We start from the raw sequence: 14567 nt of genomic DNA, 5'->3' as shown, positions 1-14567 counted from the left end.
TTGCACACAATGACCAGGAACTTGTAACCTGACTGACAGTGGTATAATTCTATCTAAACTGACGCAGGTAAACTCTCATCCATCTCAGCATTTATCGATAACTGATAACCTCTACCCTCCTCCCTCCTGACTCTAACATGCTTTAGCTGAACTTCAGTGACTTGCGATTTAACCTCTTCACTACCACGTGTCTTCCCTAAATAAAACCGTGTATCGATAGCAAGAAAGAAAATGAAATGTAATCGTGCTGAAGGGGCTAACCTACTCCCTGTTGACTTCCACCGACATATTTAGCTGAACTGTACTGATTCGAGACCATAATAAGGTGCGCTGGAGTCATGCGATACTGACTTACACTGACTCATGACTCCAATTATACTAACACGTAAAAACTTTGAAACGTTATACTGGCTCGCGACTGATAACACATTCATTCCGAAATCTTTCCTTACGCTAGATATAATCATGGGGTAGCAGGAGGAATAATATATAAAAGGCGGTACCATACTGAAGTAAATCGAGAAACTGTAACTCCTGGCCCCCACTACGAGAGCTAATTCCTGAGCTGAATATAATCATCTGGTGGAAATAAAAAATAGAACAAAAGACATCACATTATTGAGGTCTTCTAAACTGCAGTGACTCAGAACTACTGGGATATTTATAGATCCATGAGTAATGATATGTACTGAATTATAATTTAGCTCACTTATATATATATATATATATATATATATATATATATATATATATATATATATATATATATATATATATATATATAAAGGAACATTAATTTCCGATGACTTATATACAGCGGCTTATGACTTAGCTAGATTACCTGCAAAACTTTATGGCTACATTTCTGCAAAGGATTACGGTTTAGGCTACCTAAATCACACTGGATCATGACAACCGACTTATGACGAACTGTGACTAGCTGATAATTGCTCACGACTAAATTTTGTAATAGTTCACTATGTGCAAGTCCCATGACTTGTAATAATACACGATTTCACTGACTTGCAGTGGCTGATTACTTGAATAATAGTTGGTGACTTAAGTAACTTACAACAACCTTAAAAAACTTAGACTCATGGCTTCGCTAACTTACGGTACAATGACCATGACTTAAGTGGCTTACAGGCTTGTAACTAACATACAGTGACTCATGACATGAAATTTATAATGACTCGACGTAACTACTCAGGACTCAGCATACTAACATTGACCCATAACTAACTTACAAGGACTCATGACCTAACTAATTTACAATGACTCATAGCAACTAACTTACGATGACTCAATACTTTAACATTCAATGACTCACGACTTAACTAACTTACAATGACTCATGACTTAACTAACTTACAATGACTCATGTCTCAACTTGCCTACAATGACCCATGACTTACTCATGACTCAACTAACTTGCAGTCATGACCCAACTTGCCTACAGTGACCCATGACTTACTCATGACTTAACTAACTTGCAATCATGCCAGACTTAACTTTTACAATAACTCACTACTTAACTTACAGTGACTCATGACGGCTAACTTGCAATAATTCAAGACTAAACAAACCTAAACTGTGCCATGACTTAACTAACTTACAATGACTCATGATTCTGCAAGCTTTCAATGACTTATAACTTAGATAACTTACAACAGCTCATGCATATAATTTGATGGACTTGAACATCTGACACAAGAACATCTGAATCGACTTTGACTGATTCCTGACTTTACTCCAATCCACAGACTCACAGTCACTTCGACTCGCACTATATCACTACTGTCAAGTATCTCAAGGCTAAATTGATTTTGGGCCACTTTAATGCATAATGACACCTTTATCATATTGACTGGCTTGACTCAGGACTGTGCTGACCTGTTCTCGCTAATGGCCACCTTTACTGACCTGACCTTCATGGATTAACAACTTTACAGACTCACTATCAACGTTAATTAAATAAGACTGACTTCCCCCATTTGGTACGATGACGTCATTCCATTATACTCTTCTTGCTGTCAAACGATTTTAGTCTGCATAGAGAAGGCATCTCACAGTGAAGGGGTTGGCAACTATCTTCCTAAACTCCCATTCGCTTAATACCATGATACCTTTACTGTATATTGTATCTTATTTCTATTATTGCCACGAGGTATTACTCAGTGAAAATGACCTGGCAGTGAAGAGGTACACTCGAACGGTTTAATAGGCCTACTCACTCATGACCAGTGATTTTTTGATGACTCAAGGGAAACTATTTGCGATGAGTCATGAGTTAACAAAATGTACATGTCACGGCTTCACACAGATCTCCAATGATTTATGGTGTCCTATTTTCGTGGGCTAAAGCGGATTAGGGCCTACCAGCACTTTCTCCTTCGTGAGCTATTTTGTATTTTACACCTTATCATTATCTTACATGTTATCTACCGGTACGTTTTTTAACACTGACAGGGACTGCAAAATAACATACAAGATAATATTAACACGTCACATATAAAAAACAGCTGGGAAGAAAGTGGCGCTAGACAGCCTCCTCATTATAACTTCACTAAACTGACTCACATCAGTTTCACTAACCTATGCGTCTCTTCATGCTGATTTAGGGCCTTATTCTATGTAGCACTGCAGGCTTCGTACCACCGTCATCTCCCATAGCATTTTTTTTTTTTTACATATCACAACTTAACATTCTCTTTTATGTTACTTATATTGTTTTAATATCGACATAATTTGTACAGATGACACAATAAGAGAGTACTGGGGTGCAACGTGAAGAATAAATCACTAATGAAGGCGTGCTACGAAGCCTCTTATGCCAACTATAATACGACCCTTATTCCATGACTCGACTTATGACACATGATTACTAGTTTAATACGACCTATGACCGGCGACTTTAACCCCTTAAATCCGGTGACGTGTTTTATTGGTTTATTCCTGCTACCTTCAGACGGTTTTTTACAACTTGGGAAGAAAATGAAGCTTGTGGAGGGGGTAATGGAGACTGCTTCTAACCCTCTAACTGCAAACAGTTTCTCCAAGACTGCCATAAATCGTCTGGAGATAGCAAAACAAAATACATAAATATAAAACTGTGTTGAAGGGACTAACTTTACTTAATTTGACTCACTATACGACTGACTCATAAACCTTATATTTGACCAACCCATAATTTCTACTAATCCACAACCTAAGCAATGTTTTCACTGAACCATGACTATTAAATTTACTGATTCATTGTTCTATTAATCCACTGGCTACTGATTTCTGCCTTTACTTAAGCTACACATGAATACCAGTTTTACTGATCCATGACTCGACTGACTAATAACTCTTCTGATTTTACTGAATCTGACTTCCATACTGTTATAACTTGATTACTTAGGTTATTGATTCATCACTCCACTGACTTTATTAACTCAAGATTCTAATGACTTTACTGAATCATACGTATAGTTACCCGTTTTACTGACCGGTTCATTTTCTACTGATTTATTTGACTGTAGACTCTACAAACTTTACTGACCCTTGACTTTCTCACTTAGCTGATCCATCTCTCTACTGATTACTTACTTTTATGACCCATGACTTTATCAGCATGACTCGTAACTCTACTGACTTATGATCCACGACTCCTGATTCTACTGACTTATGATCCATGACTCCTGACTCTACTGACTCATGATCCATGACTCCTGACTCTACTGATTAATGATCCATAACTCCTGACTCTATCAACTTATGATCCATGACTCTAACTCTACTGACTTATGATCCATGACTCTAACTCTACTGACTTATGATCCATGACTCCTGACTCTACTGATTTATGATCCATGACTCCTGACTCTATTGACTTAAGATCCACGACTCCTGACTTATGATCCACGACTCCTGACTTATGATCCATGACTCCTGACTCTACTGATATATGATCCATGACTCCTGACTCTACCAACTTATGATCTATGACTCCTGACTCTACTGACTTATGATCCATGACTCCTGAGTCTTCTGATTGTGATCCATGACTAACTCTACTGACTTATGATCCATGATTCCTGACTCTGCTGACTAATGAATCATGTCTCTCGACTCTACTGACTAATGATTTATGACTTATGACTCTACTTACTCAAATGGTCCACGATTACTGACTGTACTGACCTCTGATTCGACTTACTTATGACTTAACCGACCCCTGACTATAGATTTAACTGACCCATGACTCGACTGACTTGCTACTGACTTAACTGACCCATGACTATTGACTTTACTGGCCCCTGACTACTGACTTCAATGATACGATTCCATTGACATGACTGACCCATGACTCTGCTGACTAATGATCTATGACTCCCGATTCGACTGACTTATGATTACTGATTCCTGACTCTACTGACTTAAATACCGGTACCCCATGATTACTGGCTTTACTGACTCATGACTCGATTAACTACTGACTTGACTGACCCATGACTTGATCAGTGACCATTGTATTTAGTGACTCATGGCTACTGACATTACTTCTCCATGACTCTACTGACTTACTAATAACTAATGACATTACTGACCCCTGACTACTGACTTTAGTGACATCATGACTACTGACTTTAGTGGACAATGACTCTACTAACTTTACTGACCCACCAGTTTATTGACGTTACTGACCCATGATTCTACTGATTTTACTGACCCCTGACTCTACTGGCTTTACTGACCCATAACTCTACTGACTCTACTGACCCTTGACTACTGACTTTACTGACCCTTGACTCTACAGACTTTAATAACCTTTGACATTTGACTTTAGTGACCCATAACTCTATTGACTTTACTGACCCATGACTCCACTGACCTTACTGACCCACTACTGACTTTACTGACCCGACTGCTGACTTCGCTGACCCATGACTCTACTGACCTACCTGACCTAACTACGACTACTGACTTCAGTGACTCTTGACCACAGACTTTACTGACCAATGACTCTGCAGACTTCATTGACCCATGACTACTGACTTTACTGACCCAAGACTACTGACTTTACTGACCCATGACTACTGACTTTATGACCCACAACTACTGACTTATTGACCCACGACTACTGACTTAATGACCCACGACTACTGACTTTATGACCCACGACTACTGACTTATTGACCCACGACTACTGACTTTATTGATCCACGACTACTGACTTTATGACTCACGACTACTGACTTATTGACCCACGACTACTGACTTATTGACCCACGACTACTGACTTTATTGACCCACGACTACTGACTACAGTGATACATGATTCTACTGGCTACTGACCCATGACTATTGACCTTACAGATACGATTCAAATGACTTTTCTGACCAACAATTACTGATTACTGATTTCCGCGAGCCACAGTTAACAGACTTTTTGAGCCATGACTTTACTCACTCTATTAACTTTACTGACATAACTACTTGGGAAAGATCTGGACTTACCGAAAACCGACTGTCCTCCTGCAATAACTCGTGCAGTTGACAGGCACTAATCCTAAGCCTTCTCATGTGTTCTGTACTCTAATGTAAATCAGGCTGAGATGGGAAAAAAAAAAAAAAAAATTACGTAATTTTCTTCTCTTAACCCAGAATAATTTTCGCTTGAAGAACTAGAGACATGAGAAGATTCTGTGTGCTCCTTTCCTTGCAATTCCTGCTAAACAAATGATAGTTAAGAAAGGACTTTGAGTTTAGGTCTGAAATAACGTCCAGTCCTTTTGTCCTTGAATTCAACGTTAAACATATTTTTAGTCTACAGTTCAGTTGTGTAAATACTCGTATATATATAAATGTATGTACATACGGTATATATATATATATATATATATATATATATATATATATATATATATATATATATATACACACACAGTATACATAACACTGTATATGTACAGTATATATATATATATATATATATATATATATATATACAGTATATAGATAGATAGAGATACAGATAGATATATATACGGGGTATCATCACCAGTAACAGTTCTGAAAACTTTCACAAAATGTTTAACACAAAGTAAGTGCCTACAAACACATGGAACATCATTTATCTTTTTTATATTTATTAAAGCCAGATCAGTTTAAGTAGCTGGACAGCAACTTTCCACTGCGCAGGAGTTAGAAATTATCTCAAGTATTGCCTTCAGGTCCTTCCACACTGAATTAAAACAACAATCGACTGTGGGTAGCCAGGATGAAATAAAAATCACCGTACCACACTGCTTATGCATCCTGTTCTTTTCATTGCAACCTCTTCTACTTCTTCTGTGTTTGTGTCCTATTTATATTTTCTTTTTATATCTTAATTATTTTCAGGCATTACGTAACACCGTGCAATATCTGATTAATTAATATTTATTATACTGTAGTTAAATTATTAAAGAATATGAATCTAAATCGTGTGTTTCGTACCTCTGTTAACCTTAGCTACTTTTGTGACGTTGCTAATCGCTCTCAGGATATTCTGATGTTAGTGGTGATGGGATGTCTTGTGGGGGATGGCAGGTACGATGATTGAAGTCTTAATAATCGTGTGTGTGTGTGTGTGTGTGTGTGTGTGTGTGTGTGTGTGTGTGTGTGTCCTGGATATCAGTCATATGCAACTTTTTTTTTTTTTAGCAACTAGATAGGCTACAGGTTATCATAGTCAGAAACCCTGTGACCGATGAGTTGCTCTCTATGATCAAGATGTGTTACATTATAAAGCCAAGAAAAATCCTCAACATGATCTACAACAATAATGCTTAAGTAGAACAAATCAAAAGTTCAGTAAAAGATTCTGTGTGGTAGTCTGTACAATACTCTTGATGTCTCGCCTGACTGCTGTTTGTTCTTAGCTTTTAGAGCTATGAACTGTACGTGGACTTAAAAAAAAAAAAAAGTACTGTATGCATAAATTTTCTATATAACTTGTTTAAGGTATAAAACTGAACACTGATCAGATGAAAAAATATTAATAACATTTTCTTCCTTCACATATTAATGGAACATGAATGACAGTTTAGCAGCCTAAATGAAGACACCAATGTCCAACTAACCATGTCCTACTTTATCACCAGAGATTAGTTTTGTCTTTTTGTTCTTCCTTACTCCACATCTCGCATTTTACTCGGGGTGAGGGCGGCCGTGGAAAAGAGACCTGGACGTATGCTAGTATAGGTCAGTCATCACCCTGACCCAACATCCTACGTTCACATGAAGCAGAACTGGATAGATTTATAAGACGGACGTGTCTTATTTCACAACCTTACAAAAAAAACAATTTCACTTTATTGGTGCCCGATTTATGCATCTACACTTTGAAAGTTTTGCAAATTCTCTGATTTAGGACACGATTAGGAGTGGCCTATACAAGAAACCCTGGGTACAATATCCCCCCCCCCCCGGCCCATCCACCCCAACTTCAACTGCTTTAGGGGATAAGAGGTTGACCGTGACACTAGTGCTAGACGGTGAGACTGCAAAAACAGGCTAATACGATGAGAGCTGGGGTGGGGGGTGGGGGAGTAGGATGGCAGGTTAAGCCACCATTCTCGTTCGCTTTAGTTACAGGACAAAGTACTTCTATAAAGATGTGGAGGCCCAAGGCTAGGCTACTGTAGTTCAAAACTGATAATGTGGGTGTCTGGCTTATCCCTCTCGTGGTTATGATCGAAAAGTTGTACTAACTTCCCACTCTGGGAATAACAGACAGACGCAGAATTGTATTTATATTCAGACTACCGTATTTATCACTCAGAATCGACAGTACATAAAGCTCACACAGTTGCACTAAGCTCCTCACCTCTCATACACCACGACATTCCACTTCACCATATTCATGTTCACTATCGCAGCATTTCTTATTCTTTCTGCTGCTCAACTTTCCCGCTCACCTTCAATAATAAAAAGTCACTCTCCTCCCCCGTCTCCCTCTAGGTACAGACGGTAACTTTTACCTCGCCATATTTTATCACCTTCTAGCACCAGCAGATGATGATATTCAAAAGATGTGAATGAAATAATGTGATTCGTGAAAGATGCGGAGAGAGGAAGTCGGTGGACACCAGAATTGAAGAGAGTGTACAGAGATGGTATGGTCATGTGGAGAGAATGGATAACAACAGAGTGGTGAAGAAGGTATATCTGAGCGAATTCGAAGGAGGGAGGAGGCGAGGTAGGCCAAGGAGAAGGTGGAGATATGGTGGATGAATGTGTGAGGAAGAGAGGTTTGGAAGTCGGTGAGGCTAGGGAACTGACAGGTGATCGAGCTGGCTGGATGAATTTTGTGAGGAGAAGTGCATGATCAGGGATTTTGGGCACCTCTTTTTAACGTGGCAGCGTCTGGATTGACTCTGTCAGATACGATTATGTGAAGCTACAGAACGTGGTGAATGTTTTTGGCGTATCCGATAGAGCCGGAATTCCGGGGGCTTGAATGATGAGTGAATGGAAGCGTGGCCCGTTGGATTCGGCAATTTTGGGCTGTCTGGACATTGCTACTCCTCACCCTGCCCTAGGGTGGGAAATGAAGTCCGGATGATGATGATGATGATGATGATGTGAATGAAATAATAAATCGTGTGCAAAAGAATCAACGAACAGACATTAAAAATACCTAAAGACTCTCTACATTTATGCACCACCCAAACTGCCTGAAACGGGAAAAGTAGTTAATTTACTATGGTAAGTACCAGTACCGTGAATCTGAAATGGTCCACAGGCTCAAGAAACTAACAGTTGTACGGTATTATTAAAACTGGGCGAGTAAAGGTGTAAATTTCTGACGGTCATTCATTAAATACCTATAATTCTCTCCATGGTGAGTGTTTTCACCCCTGTTTGTTAGTTTGTCTGTTAGCAAGATTACTCAAAAACTAAAAGAGATACCGGGTATTTGGACCAAATTTGGTGGGTAGACAGCCCACATCCCAGGGAACAATCGAATAGTTTTGGGGACCGATCCGAATCGTATTACAGATTCTGGATCAGGGAAACACTTTTTGTTAAACCCTAATCATTGATGAGAAAACCTAACCCATTATGATGAGTGGGTTGGAAATTACGTTGTCCTTGTCGGAGAGATGCGCTCCACTGAATGCCCCTCTATTTGATGTGATCAGCCTGCGTCCCACAATACAGAGTGTATTCAACAACGATGCAAAAGGTCAGACATGTGTCATCATTGTCAAAAAATGAGGGGCTGGTCCACACTTTTGCTTTCTCAGTTTAAAAAAGTGCTTAAGACTAGGCAACACTTACCACTCACATCAGGCGACACTGCTGAGGGCGCTGCAGGGGAGTGAGATGCAACAAGAACTTCGTCCAGCACTCAACTGCAACACAAAACAACGACACAATGACACTACATATTTTTAATTGATGAGTATGCACGAAATGACGACTTAAGACTTCATAAGTAACTGGCTGTTTGAAAGTTCGCTACCCAGTTACTGTGTTATGTTACTGTGTTAAGTGTATGGTAGGATACTTATTGACAGAGTTAGAGAAAGAAGAGAGGAATTAGTTGGAGAAGAACAGGGAGGCTTTAGGAAGGGAAGAGGGTGTGTAGATCAGATATTCATTCTTAGATCTTTAGTGGAAAAGTTTCTAGAGAAGGGAAAGAAGTTGTATGCGGCTTTTATGGATCTGGAGAAAGCATAAGACAGGGTGGATAGACAAAGATTGTGGAAAGTATTAAGACTATATGAAGTACCATAGATGGAAAGTTGTTGAATGCTGTGAAGAGTATGTATGATGGTGCTAAGGCTGCAGTGTGTAAGTGAATTTTTCTCTTTGGAGGTTGGGTTGAAACAGAATTGTGTCATGTCTCCATGGTTGTTCAATCTGTTCATGGACGGGGTAATAAAAGAGGTACAAGGTAGGGTAGTGGATGTTGGAGTGGCCCTGGTGAGAGAGGATAGTGTTTGGAAACTCCCTGTACTGTTGTTTGCAGATGATACTGTGTTGTTGAGTGAAGACGAAGGGGAGCTGCAAGGCTTGGTGGATGAGTTTGGGAGAGTGTGTAAGAAACGGAACCTAAAGGTGAATGTAGGGAAGAGTAAAGTGATGGTCTTTGAGAGAGGTGAAGTCAGTGAATGAACAGCGAGGCTGGATGGTGAAGAACTGGAAAATGTGAGTACGTTTAAGTACTTGGGTAGTGTGATGAGTAAGGATGGAGGTTTGGAGGGTGAAGTGTGCTTGAAAGGGTACAGCAAGGAAGAAAGGTTGCTGGTTCTTTGAAAGCAGTGTTAAGAAACAGGGAAGTGAGCATGGAAGTGAAAAAGTTACTACATGACAGTATTGTGATACCAACTCTAACGTATGGAAGTGAAGCTTGGACGTTGTTGGAAGGACACAAGTCAAGAGTGAGAGCAGTGAAAATGAGTTATTTAAGAGGAGCCTGTGGAGTCACATGGAGAGACAGGCTGACGAATGAGGATATAAAGGAGCGTTGTGGTGTGGATGTGATAGGAAGTGTTATGAGGAACACACTGAGGTGGTTTGGTCATGTGGAGAGGATGGAGGGTGAAAGACTGACGAAGAGAGTGTATATGAGTGAGGTGGAGGGAGGAAGAGGGAGGGGGAGGCCGAGGATGAGATGGAGGGATGAGGTGGAAACGTATATGAGAGAGGGGTGTGTGAGTTGGGAGCAGGGCAGTGAAACGGAGGGGGACAGGACGACGTGAAGGCGATTTGTTTGTGGCCACCCCAAACGGGATTGAGGCGTCTGGCAATAGATAGATAGATAGACAGAAGTAACTGGCTGTTTGAAAATTCGCTACCCAGTTACTGAGTTATGTTGGCGATAATCAGGAAGTTTGAGAATCAAAAGATGTAACTGCTTGTTGCTATTTAACCACCGTTCTCATTATGTGATAATGTGATCTACTGTATATCTATCTTCGACATCCTATATAAATCAAGCAGCTGCTGTGTCAGATTCACTGCCATCATATCATCCATTAAACGACAAATGTCTAGAAACAGCCAGGAGTACCGGTACTTAGGCCTATAAGATACCCTAGGGCATATTTATGGAAGGTGATAAAAACGTGGCATCCTTCGGGCTTAATTTTTTAATCTTTCAACCAAGGCATCCTTCTAAGAGGAAAATTAATGGAGATATCACCTAAACAAAACCTAACCCACCTAACCTACTTGTAATGAAAGCTACCGTACATCCTTTACCCCAACCTAACCTTGGCTAATATTTATTTTCGCCAGTTCCTTAAAAAGAATTAATTCCAGGAATGTGTGAAGCTTAACCCTCTAATTCTATATTTCCTGAGGTAAATAATGTTCCATCCCCCCCCCCCCTTTGATGCTTTTACAATATTAGCTCTTTATCTCCTATCCCCATAAATCCTTCATTATTTCCTTAAGTTTCGAAGTCCGCCCACATCTTAGATCATTTAGATGGAAAAGAAACCCAGTAACTATTCAATAAACTTGCAATAACCCTATCATCATAAAGACTGGGTTATGGTACTGTCCCGAAGTGGCTGTCTGAACTGAGTCGGTTTTTGTTGAATATTTACTCTTATATTTTCCTCATTACACTTACCTCGATTACTTGATTCCATATGGATGAGGAAAATATCAATCGCACTGACTTTTCTTATACTATTTTTACATTTTCTTCAGTCTTTGCACCACCACCTTCTATGTTTACAGTAAATGCGTGCGCAGGACGCGGGGGATGTATCTTTCGAAATGTCAAAAATTATTCTTGCATCTTTTAAGATTAATATAACTTTAAAACATATCCATTACTTTTACCTACCATTCAGCTATGTTTACCTATTTTATAATAAATTATTACGTCCTAATTATGACTTATGCTGACTGGTTTCATTATAATAACGATATAATTTTATTTACCAAAACACACAAAATATTATTATTATCATTATTTTTATGATAATTGGTTGCTTAGGAAAATGTGATCCCTTGATATAATACAATAATGTGTGTTTCATAAGAAGCCGTCAGTTGCCATAAAGTGTTTTATCATGGATTTTGGTGGAGTGACTACTCAAGGGATTTGTAGGAAGTAAAACTACACACTCGGAGATTTGACTGAGTTCATGTGGAACGTTGTTATAATAACAGCGATGTTTATTCAGAAAGGCTGTTGGATTTCTTCCTACCTCAAAATAAAAACTCACTGCAAAAGTTAAATGAATTTTTAAAAAAATGAAAATGCGGAAAGTGCAAGTTGAGACGCATATTTTCTGCATTTTGCGATCTCTGAGTTACCGCCACTAGTCTCTCTAGGCTTGGAGCTATCTTTTCTCATTATTCATTCATTTATTCAGTACGGCGACTGGTAGGCATAATTATATAGGCCTACAGAGAATATTACAATCCGTTCGCTGACTCGGAGCCAGATTAGCTCTGTGGTAGCGCCCGCGCTTCACGACCGTAGGGTTGGCATTTTGAACCCGCACTATGGTAGCGTACTAGCTTATTTCTGGTGAGAGATGTACCGGTCTCTCCAAGGATCTCTCCTTGCCTTGCGGAGCTATATGGACCATTGGTCCTAGTCTGGGGGGTTCACCTCGTTCGCTTACTACTGAACGCCTGTGTCTCTCTGATGGTTATTTTACTGTGCATACAACATACCATTTGAGTCATCATCATCATCTTCGTTTTTCGCCCTTCTGTTCCCATATTCAGACTGGGGTTGGACGTGCAATGGCTTTTCTCCACTGCTTCCTATCTTGGATTAAATCTTCTCCAATACCCAGTCTTTCCATATCTTGCGTTACAACATTTTCCAGGTCTTCTTAGGTCTTCCTGGCGATCGACATCCCACCACCTCCAGTTCCTCTGCTATTCTCACACAGCTCCCCTCCTCAATCCTCTTTACGTGACTAAACCATTTAAGCCGCCTCTGCCTCAAGATGATATCGGGATCCTTCACCCCGCATCTTCTGGCTACCTCCTTACTCAAAACTCTGTCCTCCTTTGCATACAACGTACTATTTGAGTCATGGTTATTAATATTTTTATTAAGTGGATCACATTTATCTAACACCTATACAACGGCATATGAAAGTTTAGCAGATACAGAACTCATGTATATAACTGATACAAGTTCGTCTATAACGGCTGAGGACAGAGGTGAGAAGGGATGGTAATGTGGCAGGTTGGGGGAGTGGGTGTAGGTGTGGGGGTTATCACGATGCAACACACCTCATTGTAAATCCGCTTCAGCAGCAGTTCATTTGGGTGGCACCTCCTCATTGCACCTGGCTGCACGGACAGACACAGTATACAAGGTGAGTAACATACATACTGGGAACTCAAAAAAATTCAGGAAAAGCTTGACCTATACCCCTGACAGTATGACGTTACAGGATCGAAAAACCTGCCATCATCTCTGGGAGACTGGAACCTATTAGTGCCAGGCAAGGCGTCACCTCGACCACCAGCAGTGTGGGAAACTGAAACCCTCTCTCTTAGTATTCAGGTAAGGACGTGGCGATCCCACCACCCATCACTAGTGATGCAAGCAACCTCGTACTTCAGCACTAAACGAGGGTTTGGCAGGACTGTAAACTGGGTTTCCTCTTTCCTTTAATTCAAATGCCTAAAGATCAGTGAGCCCTGTTTCAAACCTCCCCACCCCAGCGCAAGCATCATGGAATTAAATGCAGGGTTAGAGTAATGAAGATTGTCATCTCTCTCTCTCTCTCTCTCTCTCTCTCTCTCTCTCTCACACACACACACACACACACACACACACACACACACACACACACACACACACGCACACACACACACACACACACACAAACTGCCTCTGCTTTTTGAGTACACGAATATGATGCATAATAATCCATGCTGATAATATTCATAAGATTTCAATGTAACATAGTACAACACATTTTGCTTTGATTATTTAGTTCTGATGATGATATACAGTGAACTACCTTTTGTCATACTGATGTTTTTAAGAGTGTAACCAGAATAAGGTGATTAACCCTCTACAGACCTCAACCTTCACCTGGATGGCCGGAGTGGGTTTTTTCCAAAGTTGATTATGGGGTGGAGGAGTCCTATTTTTTGGACCTACAAGCTTTACATCTGCAAGCCGGAAGACAAAAGGCTGTACGCTGAGTACTTTCTTTGCATAACCCAATATGCATGAACCTCAGGCCCTTGAGGGTTAACAGGTGTGTGGCGAGGACAAGATGTGGTGGGAAGAGGTTACAAGAGTGAACTCTGGACATAATACAATAAGTCAGTGTATGTAGAAAATATAATGTGTTGAAGTAAGGATGTGGTGTTAGTGTGCGCGTGGGATGTGGCTGTGATAAGCCCTAGCAAATCCACTTGGATTACAGTGACGACCTTAATCCTCTCAGCTTTATTTTATCAGGGAGCATGGAAGAAGAGAGGAAGAGAAGGATTAGAGGGGGAGGGAGGGAGGGGAGGGAAAAGGGGAGAGATTGGAGGAGGACGAGAGACAGGAGAGGGCAAGAAGGAAGGATGAGTGATGGGAAGAA

At 40.2% G+C, this 14567-nt stretch overlaps 1 protein-coding gene across 1 annotated transcript in view; it reads left to right on the top strand.

Moving 5' to 3' along the window:
• The window catches only part of Rab14 (RAS oncogene family member Rab14), a 512826-nt gene that overhangs the window by 108796 nt on the left and 389463 nt on the right, over positions 1-14567 (top strand). The gene's annotated exons all lie outside the window — the stretch shown is intronic.

This window comes from Coenobita brevimanus, chromosome 71 (genome assembly GCF_032717465.1).
Source record: "Coenobita brevimanus isolate Jiangsu-jjx chromosome 71, ASM3271746v2, whole genome shotgun sequence".
NCBI classification, from domain to species: domain Eukaryota; kingdom Metazoa; phylum Arthropoda; class Malacostraca; order Decapoda; family Coenobitidae; genus Coenobita; species Coenobita brevimanus.
Note: the sequence above shows the minus strand (reverse complement) of the source record. Positions and strands in the feature narration are given on the sequence as shown.